Raw genomic sequence first — 12043 nt, forward strand, 5'->3', positions numbered from 1 at the left:
ATGCTCTGACCGACTCCAACAGGGACTCTGCTTCTGGTTTCACCCTGCTGCTGCTCTCAGTCTGCACTGTGTTGAGCTGTCTCTCTCTGTTTTGCATGTTTGTCTGTTACCATTAAAATTGGTCATATTTGGTATATAATCTACTCATAATGATAAAAGCATAGCAACAGAAAACCAACGAGTCACATCACTGAAGTCTGCTGTTGATGCTTCAGATGTTGTAAGTCCTTAACTGGGAAGAAACTGCTGCTCGAGTAAATGTGCAAGTTTGAACTGGTCTATTTATTTAATACTTAATCACGACCGGAAGCTAAAATGTATCTTAATTTAGGAGCAATCCAGCAGGAGAAAAATGTACATGGAAGCAGTTGAAAATAAAATACCAGAACATCATTCAAAGGTGCGGCTCAGGCAGAACAGGCTCATGGCTGAACCTCACTTCAATCCTATTTTAAATATTAAACTAATGAAATATCATTCAGTGGCTGTTTTAATGTGCATTAGCTTCATCCCTAACATGATGCTGACTTCACATACATTATAATTCATGTTGATTAAACTGAATTGTGTTAGTTTAAAAACATCCAATATCTTACGCCGTCTTATCTGAGCGCTCTCGGCAGTGGTGGTGGAAAATCTAATAATGATGACTTTGACACAGATTTATCTTTTGATTTTTTTATCATGATTATAAAAGACTTTTGCAAAGAGGTCAGAGCAGCACAGAGACGCCACGTTTCTTCTTTTAATTCGGTAATCGCTCAAACACACGTTTGAGACGGGCTGAATGAATGAGGAAGTTGAATGAGGGTTTTATATTCTAGAGGGAGGAGACAGAGCGAAACTTTCCTGAAGAAAACCTCCTCGCGACCAGGTTAGGTTCACAGACACAGTTACCATAGTAACCAAGTCAGAGTTAAAGTTACCTCTCTTTCTGAAACGGCAAACCCGAGGTTTCCCTCATTTCAGGGTTAACAAACTCGGGGTTTTCACTAAACCCGCTTTCTGAAACGGACCCCTGCTCTTTTTGTAAAGTGTCTTGAGATAACAACTGGTTATGATTTGGCGCTATACAAATAAAATTTGATTTGATTTAAGGAAATAGGAAACATAAAATCATGTTAATTCAATCAGTCAATTCAATCAGATAAGGTAACATTCAAATCTCTTCATTGAAAATCATCTTCATTAAATCATGTTGAAGCCATCATTCATTTAGCATAATCAATCTCATGTCATGGTAAATATTAAATGTAGTCATTACAATTTTAATCATATTTATGCCAATTGTAAATCATTCCATTTAAACTGTTTTTAAATACTATTTATTCATTTTACATCAAGTTTAATCTAACTTTTTAATGCTGATATTTAAAGATTAAAGTTTCCTCATTACTAACTTAAGAACTTTATTTCTACAAACTAAAATTAATCAGTCATTTTTTCACCGATCATTACTAATTTAATTTCAATTTAAAATTACATCAATTAATCAAATTACTTTCAGGAAATAAACTTGACCAAAAATATCATGGCAGCTTTAAATGTCTAAATTTCCATTTAACATTTGAAATATAATTAAGCCCATCAAAAATGCAGATCACAAACACAACAAGGCTCCAAACTAACATCAGCCGCCTTAAATAATTCAGGCATCAACCACAGATTATCGCATTAAATGCTACATAAAGCGATCAAACATATCTGATTCTAATGCAGCGCAGTCACACAAAGTTACACACAATCCAAAGTAACCAAAGTAACAATGAATGAATGAATCAAGCGGACCGCCTGCACAACATAACACCACATCAAACTTCAACTGTTCTCGTGCCGACTAACAGATCATATTATCTACAATCAATCAAACATATACATACCAATAGCGTCTCTGTGCTCGTCTAAGCATTGATGCAAACAAACTTTTCATCGGCACGTTTCTCCCTGAAGGAGCCTGCCATGCTGGGCAAACAAAAGACAAAACGCAGCTGCACAGGTGGACCTCCTAATCAAAGCCTCTCTCTCTCTACCTGCACGCCCGGAGCCTGAGCTGCCACATCTCTCAATCGGCTCAACGCTGACCTCTTGTGCGCTACTTAATTATTTACATGATTGTAAACTATGATCTGAAATTTATCAAACCAAGAAAAGAACGTAAAAGAGAAAAAAAGCACAGTCCAATGACTCATGACTTAACAATTGGTCATGACCTTTGACCCTACATTTGATTTAAGGTCTTTCGACTTCATTTGGTTGAAAGAAAATATGAAACAGAAATGAATAAAATGAAATGAATGAATCAGAACCTGGGACAGACAGTGGAAAGACGATATGGTCTTGTGAATAAGGGGCACACAGTTAGCTTGGTTCATGCTAGAGAGGGAGTTGGAGATGTGTTTGCCCAGGTAGATAACACCTGATGGAGACCAACAATGTGGATGGAGATCAGGATACACTGGAGGTCTGGGGCATTCAGAGTAAGAGTTATTAATATTGTAACCTGATTTTGGCCAAATGATCTAATCATCTTGACTGCTCTTCCATCAGAACCTTCAGGTTTGACTCAAAATAGCAGAACATCATCTGCGTATGGACAGATTTTATGCTGCATGAGACCCTCCTCTATACCTGTTACTAATGGATCACTTCTTATGGGCCTGCCAAGGGGTCTACGGTGAGGGCAAACAGAAGGAGGGAGGCCTGACAACCCTGTCTAGTGCCACGCTCCACATTGAACGTGAAAACTTAACCATGTTACCAAACTGCCCAATAATTAATGGATTCATTTATTTAAAATGCTACCCATGTAAATATGTAAATGTGTAGGATCATTCTGTCAGCTCTGAGGGGGAAACAGCATGATATGTTGATGTCAGCTACAGTTCACTGACTCTGTGTGTTTGCATATGTGTCCTGCCTCTCTGCTCCCAGACGTTAAGAGGCCGCTGTTGATCAGTGGCTGTCCAGGTCTTTCAGAAACACTGACACGCCGGCAGCACAATGATGATGTCACTGATTCTACTTGTGACCACCCTGGGGCTCCTTGTTCAGGGTGAGACTCTCTTCTGAAAACTGTTCTGAGATCTTCAAAATGTTTATGTTAAAGGAATGATTCTTCTTCTTCTGTTTGGTTGATGATCATCTTTCTCCAAGCTGGATCTGTCTCAATAACTCTTCTCCTGTTTTTCATGTTTTCCAGGTTCTTCAGGTGATATCATCCTGACTCAGTCTCCTGGAGCTCAGTCTGTTGTTCCAGGACAGACTGTTTCTATCAGATGTAAAGTCAGTTCAACCGTCAGTAACTACCTTCACTGGTATCTTCAGAAACCTGGAGAATCTCCCAAACTCTTGATTAGATATGCTACAACTCGTCAGTCTGGAGTTTCAGATCGTTTCAGTGGGAGTGGATCTGGAACTGACTTCACTTTAACCATCAGAGGAGTCCAGACTGAAGATGCAGGAGATTATTACTGTCAGCAGGGTAACAGCTTCCCGCTCACACAGTGATACAACGTCGTACAAAAACCTCCCTCAGCTTAGAGGAACTGATCTGAGTCAACAGCTGCACAGAGACTGAAAGACAACAACAGAACTAAACAAACCTCATTATAAACATGTCATTCAAACAATTTACACTAATAACACTAACTTTATTAAAACATTTTTATCATCATCAGTTTTATGTAAACTCTTTCAACAAGCAGGTTAATACAGATGATCATATATCATTTCACTTAATAATGTTTTATAAAGTTTATGCTGACTAGGATTTTCATGATGATGATGACTATACTCAACTTGTTGATGTTGCTGATGAAGATTATTAATAAAGGAAAAAAAAACGTCCTATACACTGCCTGTTGGCACCAGTGTCCGATCGCACTTGAAGCTGTTTGTTGGCTCTTACTGATTTTGTTCCCTCCTGTCTTGATCGTTGCTTGTGTTGGATTAACTCTCAGATGTACGTCGCTTTGGACAAAAGTGTCTGTTAAATGAAATTGTAACATTGTAACGTTGAAATTGAAACCTTATGAGTGTAGGAATTCTTGAGTTATAACCGGAGAGGTGGTTTGTGAGGTCACAGTGAGCCTGACCTTTGACCTTTGACCACCAAAATCTAATCAGATCACTCTTTAGTCCAAGACAACGTTTGTGCCAAATTTGAAGAAATTCCCTCAAGGTGTTTCTGAGAAATATAATGCCTCCAGCCACGGCTGTCGACGGTGTGAAGGCATGACAAGCTTGAAGCGGTTTGAATATCAGTATGCAGAAATGTGTAAAGACGTGTTTAATGAAATGGCTCTGAGCCAAGATATTATGACTTTAAAAAAAGACAACTTCAATCAGAGTGCTGAACTTAAAAATGCCTTTACACATTAAATTTAGTATTTGTGCAGAAACTTATGTCCAACATGCCGTCTGGTTCTGTGACAGGTTGTATGTGACAGACTAAAGTAAATGATAATTGATCTAATTTCATTCTCCCTTTATTTCAGTTGTTAATGTATTAACTGTTCATAAGATGTGGTTTCATTCTTAGTTATTATTGTGCATTAGTATTTCTTGGTAAGGCTACATGGGTAGTAATAGCAAGCAAGGAACAAAGATAATAGTTCAGATTCTTGAATGAATGGGTTAACTGCTCTGTGATCCATTGGTAATGCCTTGGGGTTCCAGTAGGGGAGATAGCGCTCTGCTTCCTCACTGAATACAGACGAGCGGAAGCAAGAGCTGCGTGTGTGTTTCCATCATTCTTATTCCACTACTATTTCCCCTTTTTAAGGTAATTACCGTACATAAAGCACCGTTAACTGGTGGACACATGTTAGCAATAGTTCTCCTTATGTTACTGTGATTTTAAATGACAGAAAGATATGTTTTGTACTGATTAACTGTTGAGTGTGTTTCCAGCTAATTCAGACAATGTGTAAGCTAGCGCCAGGAGACCACGAGCTCTGCTGACGTTTTCAACTGTTGAGTCCACGGCGTTTAAAGTAGTTACATTAGTGCATTTGTACTTTAAGATCAATATATGTATTTTGCCAATGTTAGGTCATGTAGCAGTGTATTTATATTTTGTATGATATATTTAGTTAAAAAGATACACTTGTAATGGTACCTGTGGCCCTGTAATTGAGTGTGTTTCAGAATGTGTTTGGAATGGGCTTTTAAGTACGTACATTTGATTAGTTTTAATTGTATCTGCACATGACTGAATACAGACGAGCAGAAGCAAGAGCTGCGTGTGTGTTTCCCTCATTCTTATTCCAATACTATTTCCTCTTTTTACCGGTACAACAGTTCCTCCACCAAAAGTCCACCACAGTGACACAAACTCATCGAACCGCCGTACAAAAAACTCTCACTGCAGAAACACGGCTCTCTGACTTTGGTAATGTGTTTGTGTCAGTTTGCTCAGTATATATAATATTAGTTACATAACCAAAACATACATAACCCAATCAGGGGTCCCTGTTGGAGTCGGTCAGAGCATTTCCATAGAGAGCCACTTTGCATCAGCAGCACCATGCTCCAGTGCTCTGGGAGAGTTTATAGTCCTGACAGTTGAACACTGGATGACTGACAGCTGTCCTTCATGACAACAGAAGCCACAGAAATCCTCCTCATCAAAAACATGACTTTGACCTCCGTCCTCATCTGGACTCTCCTCTGCTGCTGCTTCACAGGTAAAGTCCAGAGAATCAAACTCCTCTCCTCTATGAACATCCGTCCCTCTGAAATGAAGCCGACAGAACCATGACGCTGCTTTATGTGTTTGTCTCTGTATCCTCAGAGTCCAGAGGCCAGGTCACAGTGACTCAGCCTGCAGCAGTGAGCTCTGCTGTGGGAGGCTCCGTCAGGATCACATGTAGGACCAGTCAGAATGTTAATAACAATGACTTCTTAGCCTGGTACCAACAGAAAGATGGAGAAACTCCTAAAGTGCTCATATATCGTGCTAGCACTCGAGCATCAGGGATTCCAGGTCGTTTTACAGGCAGTGGATCAAACTCTGACTTCACTCTGACCATCAGTGGAGTCCAGGCTGAAGATGCAGCAGTTTACTACTGTCTGAGTGAACACAGCATCAACAGTCAGTATGTGTTCACACAGTGAAAAAGCGTCGTACAAAAACCTCCCTCAGTCAGACTGAACAGAAACTGAACTGACTGCTGCAGCTGGAAGCTACTGCAGAGACTGATACACTTCACTGAGGACACACACACACACACACCATACATAAAGGCAAATTGGGACAATTAAAGAGAAGCCTCATGACCTTTGACCCCTCCTGCACACTGACTCAGTACCATTTCAACCTCATAATTCCAAGAAAACACAAAGACAGATGATCATCTGAGAACTTATAAGGTCCAAACAAAGCTTTACATCCTTTAAATGATATGTTTTTATATGTTAGCTCACATATATTTGGCTCCTCACTGAAGTTAAACGTCCAAAGATGAAGCTGTGAGAACTCTGTCATCACTTCAGCCAGTTGGTAACATCTGTCAGTCGCCTGTTTCTGCAGTAAAACCATCAAACAAGATAAAACAGTGGAGCTAAAGGGCTAATTGTTGTGCACAAAGTACATCAAAATGAAACTCTATTATTCCACAAGGAGACTGGACACGTTCCAAGATGATCCATTATTCCAATGAAAGTGTGATTAATGGATCAGGTACTTTGACTCAGGTGATGAGTGAAAGAACAAAGAGTCTCATTCATTTCTAGGTCCATGCTCAACACAAAGTTACTACCATCTTATTCTGTGAAGCGTCTCCCTCGTACCTACTGTGGCACACAGTTAATGTTGTTATTATGAGTTGATCAGAGTCTCTTCAGAAAACATGAAGCGTTTGATTTGTTAAAATGCTTTTTCTTTGCTGTGATTTTTATATGACTAAAAATGAAGGAGATAAAGGTCTCAGACTGGAGTCACAGTTTTTATATGAAGAGTTGTTCCCTTTTTTATTACAGGACACAAATAACTCACAAACACCTGTTTATTGAAAATTCATCTCAGTTATACATTTTATGAAAAGAATTAAAAAGAACCAACACAGAAAAAATACCAAACATGTGACTAACATGTCCACAAATCACCAGATCAGTGTTCTATAAGATTATTCAAGTTTTTGAGCTCTGAGGGGGAAACAGCATGATATGTTGATGTCAGCTACAGTTCACTGACTCGGACATGGTGGTCTGCAGCACAGGGGCTCCACAGGGTACAGTGCTCTCCCCCTTTGTCTTCACCCTGTACACTTCGGACTACAGTTACGACTCTGGGAGCTGTCACCTCCAGAAGCTCTGCGATGATACAGCCATCATCGGGTGTGTATCTGAGGGGAGCGAACAGGAGTACAGGGAGGTCATCACGGAGTTTGTCGAGTGGTGTGAGCTCAACCATCTTCAGGTCAACGCCAGCAAGACGAAGGAGGTGGTGATTGACTTCTGCAGGAGGACACCCCGGACTGCACCGGTGAACATCCAGGGATTGGATATTGAGAGGGTGGAGACCTACAAGTACCTGGGAGTTCACCTCAGTAACAAACTGGACTGGTCACACAACACAGACGTCTTGCACCTGCTGAGGAGACTGAGGTCCTCTGGAGTATGCGGGGCTCTGTTACGGACATTTTACGGCACTGTGGTGACGTCTGCACTTTTCTATGCAGTGGTCTGCTGGGGAGGAGGGAGCACAGAGAGGGACAGGAAGAGACTAAACAGACTGGTCAGGAGGGCCGGTTCTGTCCTGGACTGTCCTCTGGACTCCATAGAGGAGGTGGGTGAGAGGAGGATGTTAGCCAAGCTGACATCTATCATGGACAACCCCTCCCACCCCCTGCATGAGACTGTGGGGACCTTAAGCAGCTCCTTCAGCAGCAGACTGAGACACCCACCCTGCGAGAAGGAGCGCTACCGCAGATCCTTCAGCCCATCTGCAGTCAGACTTTATAACATCAGCATCACTGTCTGATCACAATACTCTGTCACTCATCCACCAGTCACTACATGGCAGCTGCTTTGCACTGTTTTTCTATGTGTGCATATCTACTGTAACATATTATTAAAGTATACTTTGGTACATGTACTGATGCATTTTTATTACCTCATCCATACCGTGCAATTATGTCTGTGCTAATACCTCTCATGTGCAATTGTTATTTATTCTGCAATATTTCACTTTACTTATCATCAACCATATCACCATGATACACACCGTGTGTGTTTTTGGTGCAGTTTTTTTGCACAAAAACGTAACCATCCACAATAAGTGAAAGGTGTACATAGTGTATATATTTATGATTATTTTTATATTATTGTATTTTATTGTCTTTTTGTCTTGCCTCTTTTATCCATCACTTGTTTTACCCTGTCCTTTACTTTGAGCTGATCAATAAAGTGTATCTTATCTAATCTTATCTTTAATGATACAGTCTGTATCAAAGAAAGAAAGTCTCAGGACAATTCACTGTTAGAATATACATGATCAAATCTTTATTGTTTGAAATGGTGAAACCATTAACACAAGCAGAAACACGTTCATGTTGAAACAGAGAGAAAAAGAGTTTAAGAGACAGGGGGTCGGACTGAGAGCAGGAGCAGAGGAAAACCAGGAGCAGAGTCCCAGTGAGTCAGATCAGTACTGGGAACACTGGTCTCTCCTCAGAGTCTCTGAGAGAGGAGTCTGGGAGCCCTGGGAGGCCTCACAGGTGACAGAGCCCACCTTCCTCCACTGGTCTGCAGTGAGCCTCAGGGTGCTGCTCCAGCTGTAGCGGCCGTCCTTCTCCAGCACCGCGGGGCTGCTGCTGTCCTCCCCGCTGCTGCTGCTGCCGCCGTCCACCTTCCAGGCCAAACTCCAGTCTGAGGGGAAGCCCTTGTTGGCCAGGCACATGAGCGTGGCCTTCCCCTTCTGCAGCTCCTCACTGGAGGGGGGCAGCACCGTCAGGGTGGGACGGACATCACCTAGGAGACACCAATCAGGTTAGAGGACAGGGAGCACACAGCTGTCAATCAAACAGCAGACACTCGGACACCTTTACTGTGTGAGAGTTGATTTTGTGCTTTAAGGAGTTTCTGTCAGATGTTTTTTCTGCTCCATCAGTCACTCACTCACACATTGTTTCACTTCCCTTTAAGAAGCCTCTCATGCACATCAGCACAGAGACAATCATCACACAGAATGACCTGAAATACACAGAACTAAGCTTGAATTGAAATATGAAATTTGGCCTGATTTTAAAACTTCTTCTGCATAATTATAACAAGCGTTAACAAACAGTATTATAAACTTTTGAGTCAAAACAGAAGCAAAGTGAAAATATGAAGTAACAATCAAATGACCATCCTAATCAAACAGGTTAATAGATTTTCAAAATGTCAAACAGTTTTTGAAAATATCTGAGATAGTGTTCATTTTTAAATGGAATGATTTATCTTTACATCGTTCATTTGACTTCAATCAATGACACTTAATTCATGTCCAAACGGTTATCATTGATTTGTAAAATGAAATGTAATATTGACAAAACATTTGAAAAACAGGTTTTATATTTTCTGCACTTCAAGCTTCAAGTTGAACTTTCAGTCTGACACTAATTTGTAAAGAACTGTTTAGTGAACTGTCCTGAGTGAACCTCCATGGTAAAGGAGGACAAATAAAAACATTCATAGTTAAAGTGTCACATTTAAAAAAGAAATATTTTCTGCATCAAACATGAACAAACTGAATTGAAACATTACTTTACACATTAGATTTAGTATTTGTGCAGAAACTTACTTCCAACATGCAGTCTGGTTCCTCCACCAAAAGTCCACCACAGTGATACAAACTCATTGAGCCGCCGTACAAAAACCTCTCACTGTAGAGAGACACGGCTCTCTGACTTTGACACACTGAACTAAACTTTCAAACTACCAAGATGCAATTTTACAATGAAAGTGAGAAACTATAATTAACCCAGCTTTATATTTTCCATTACAATGATTTTTTGTATTTCTATTGCTGGGCTGAATTTTGTCTGTATCCCTGTAAAAACATTCAATTAAAAAGTGATAGGAAACTTTTGTCCTACAGTTTGAATAGAAATAAACAATAAAGAAAAGAAGCTCGTGAAATCATTTCAAGTGTCAATATTTGACTTACTTCCAAACTCCAGTCTGGTTCCTCCACCGAACGTGTACCACAGTGATACAAACTCATTGAGCCGCCGTACAAAAACCTCTCACTGTAGAGAGACACGGCTCTCTGACTTTGACACAAACAAACTCACCAAAATGAGTCTCTGTGTGCAACATTTTTACACATTCAATCAAAGCTGACAATAATACAATGCTACAAAGTTTAAGACAGCATGTTTTTATTGATCATGTTTTAATGTTGGAACTATTTTGTTTCTGTAGTGTTTAATTTGTTAGAACCAAAGACATTTTTTCTACATCAATTTGTCCAGAAGCATGAACCTAAAATCAGATTGGATTGGTGTTAAAAGATGTTTAATCAATAGTCAGATTCATTGATTGATCCATTATTAAACAGCCTCATCAGGGTAATTAAAGTCCCTGTTGGAGTCGGTCAGAGCATTTCCATAGAGAGCCACTTTGCATCAGCAGCACCATGCTCCAGTGCTCTGGGAGAGTTTATAGTCCTGACAGTTGAACACTGGATGACTGACAGCTGTCCTTCATGACAACAGAAGCCACAGAAATCCTCCTCATCAAAAACATGACTTTGACCTCCGTCCTCATCTGGACTCTCCTCTGCTGCTGCTTCACAGGTAAAGTCCAGAGAATCAAACTCCTCTCCTCTATGAACATCCGTCCCTCTGAAATGAAGCCGACAAAACCATGACGCTGCTTTATGTGTTTGTCTCTGTATCCTCAGAGTCCAGAGGCCAGGTCACAGTGACTCAGCCTGCAGCAGTGAGCTCTGCTGTGGGAGGCTCCGTCACCATCACATGTAGGACCAGTCAGAATGTTTATAGCTCTACGTGGTTACACTGGTACCAACAGAAAAATGGAGGAACTCCTAAACTGCTCATTTATACTGCTAGCACTCGAGCATCAGGGATTCCAGAACGTTTTACAGGCAGTGGATCAAACTCTGACTTCACTCTGACCATCAGTGGAGTCCAGGCTGAAGATGCAGCAGTTTACTACTGTCAGAGTGATCACAGCATCAACAGTCAGTGGGTGTTCACACAGTGAAAAAGCATCGTACAAAAACCTCCCTCAGTCAGACTGAACAGAAACTGAACTGACTGCTGCAGCTGGAAGGTACTGCAGAGACTGATACACTTCACTGAGGGCACACACACAAACACACATACACACACACACACACACACACACACACACACACACACACTGCAAACATATAGTATCGCGGTCCACTGTTCCAGGTTCAGGATGAAATCTGCATTGTTCTTCCTGTACCTGAGGATCGACCAACAGCCGAAGCCTCTTTTCCAGCACCCTGGAATAAACTTTATTTGTGAGGCTGAGAAGTGACATACCCTGATAGTTGGGGCTCACCCTCCAGTCCCCCTTTTTCAAAATGGGAACCACCACCCCGGTCTGCCATTCCACAGGCACTGTCCCAGACCTCAACTGGACATTGAAGAGGCGTGTCAGTCATGTCAACAGCCTTTAGCAACTCAGTATTAATCTCATCTACATCTGACGCCCTGACACTGAGGAGCTTTTTGGCTAACTCAGCAACCTCAGCAAAGGATATAGATCAGGCTTCCCAAGGATCTTCAGACTCTACCTCCTCAGAGGATGTTTTGGTTGGGATCAAGCGTTCCTCAAAGTGTTCTTTCCACCGTCTGACAATATCCCCAGTCTGGTTCAGCAGTACTCCATCCCTGCAGAAGACAGCCTGAGCCAATCCCTGCATCCCCCTCCTGAGTCGTCTGACGGTTTTCGAGAACTTCCTCGAGGCCAACCGAATGTCCTTCTCCATAGCCTCCCCGAAGTTCTCCCACACCCGGGTTTTTGCTTCAGCAACCACTGAAGCCACAGCCCTCCTGGCCCC

The sequence above is a fragment of the Semicossyphus pulcher genome, unplaced genomic scaffold (assembly GCF_022749685.1).
Source record: "Semicossyphus pulcher isolate SPU_LCO1_2020_fin unplaced genomic scaffold, fSemPul1.0.p SCAF_5, whole genome shotgun sequence".
Taxonomy (NCBI): Eukaryota; Metazoa; Chordata; class Actinopteri; order Labriformes; family Labridae; genus Semicossyphus; species Semicossyphus pulcher.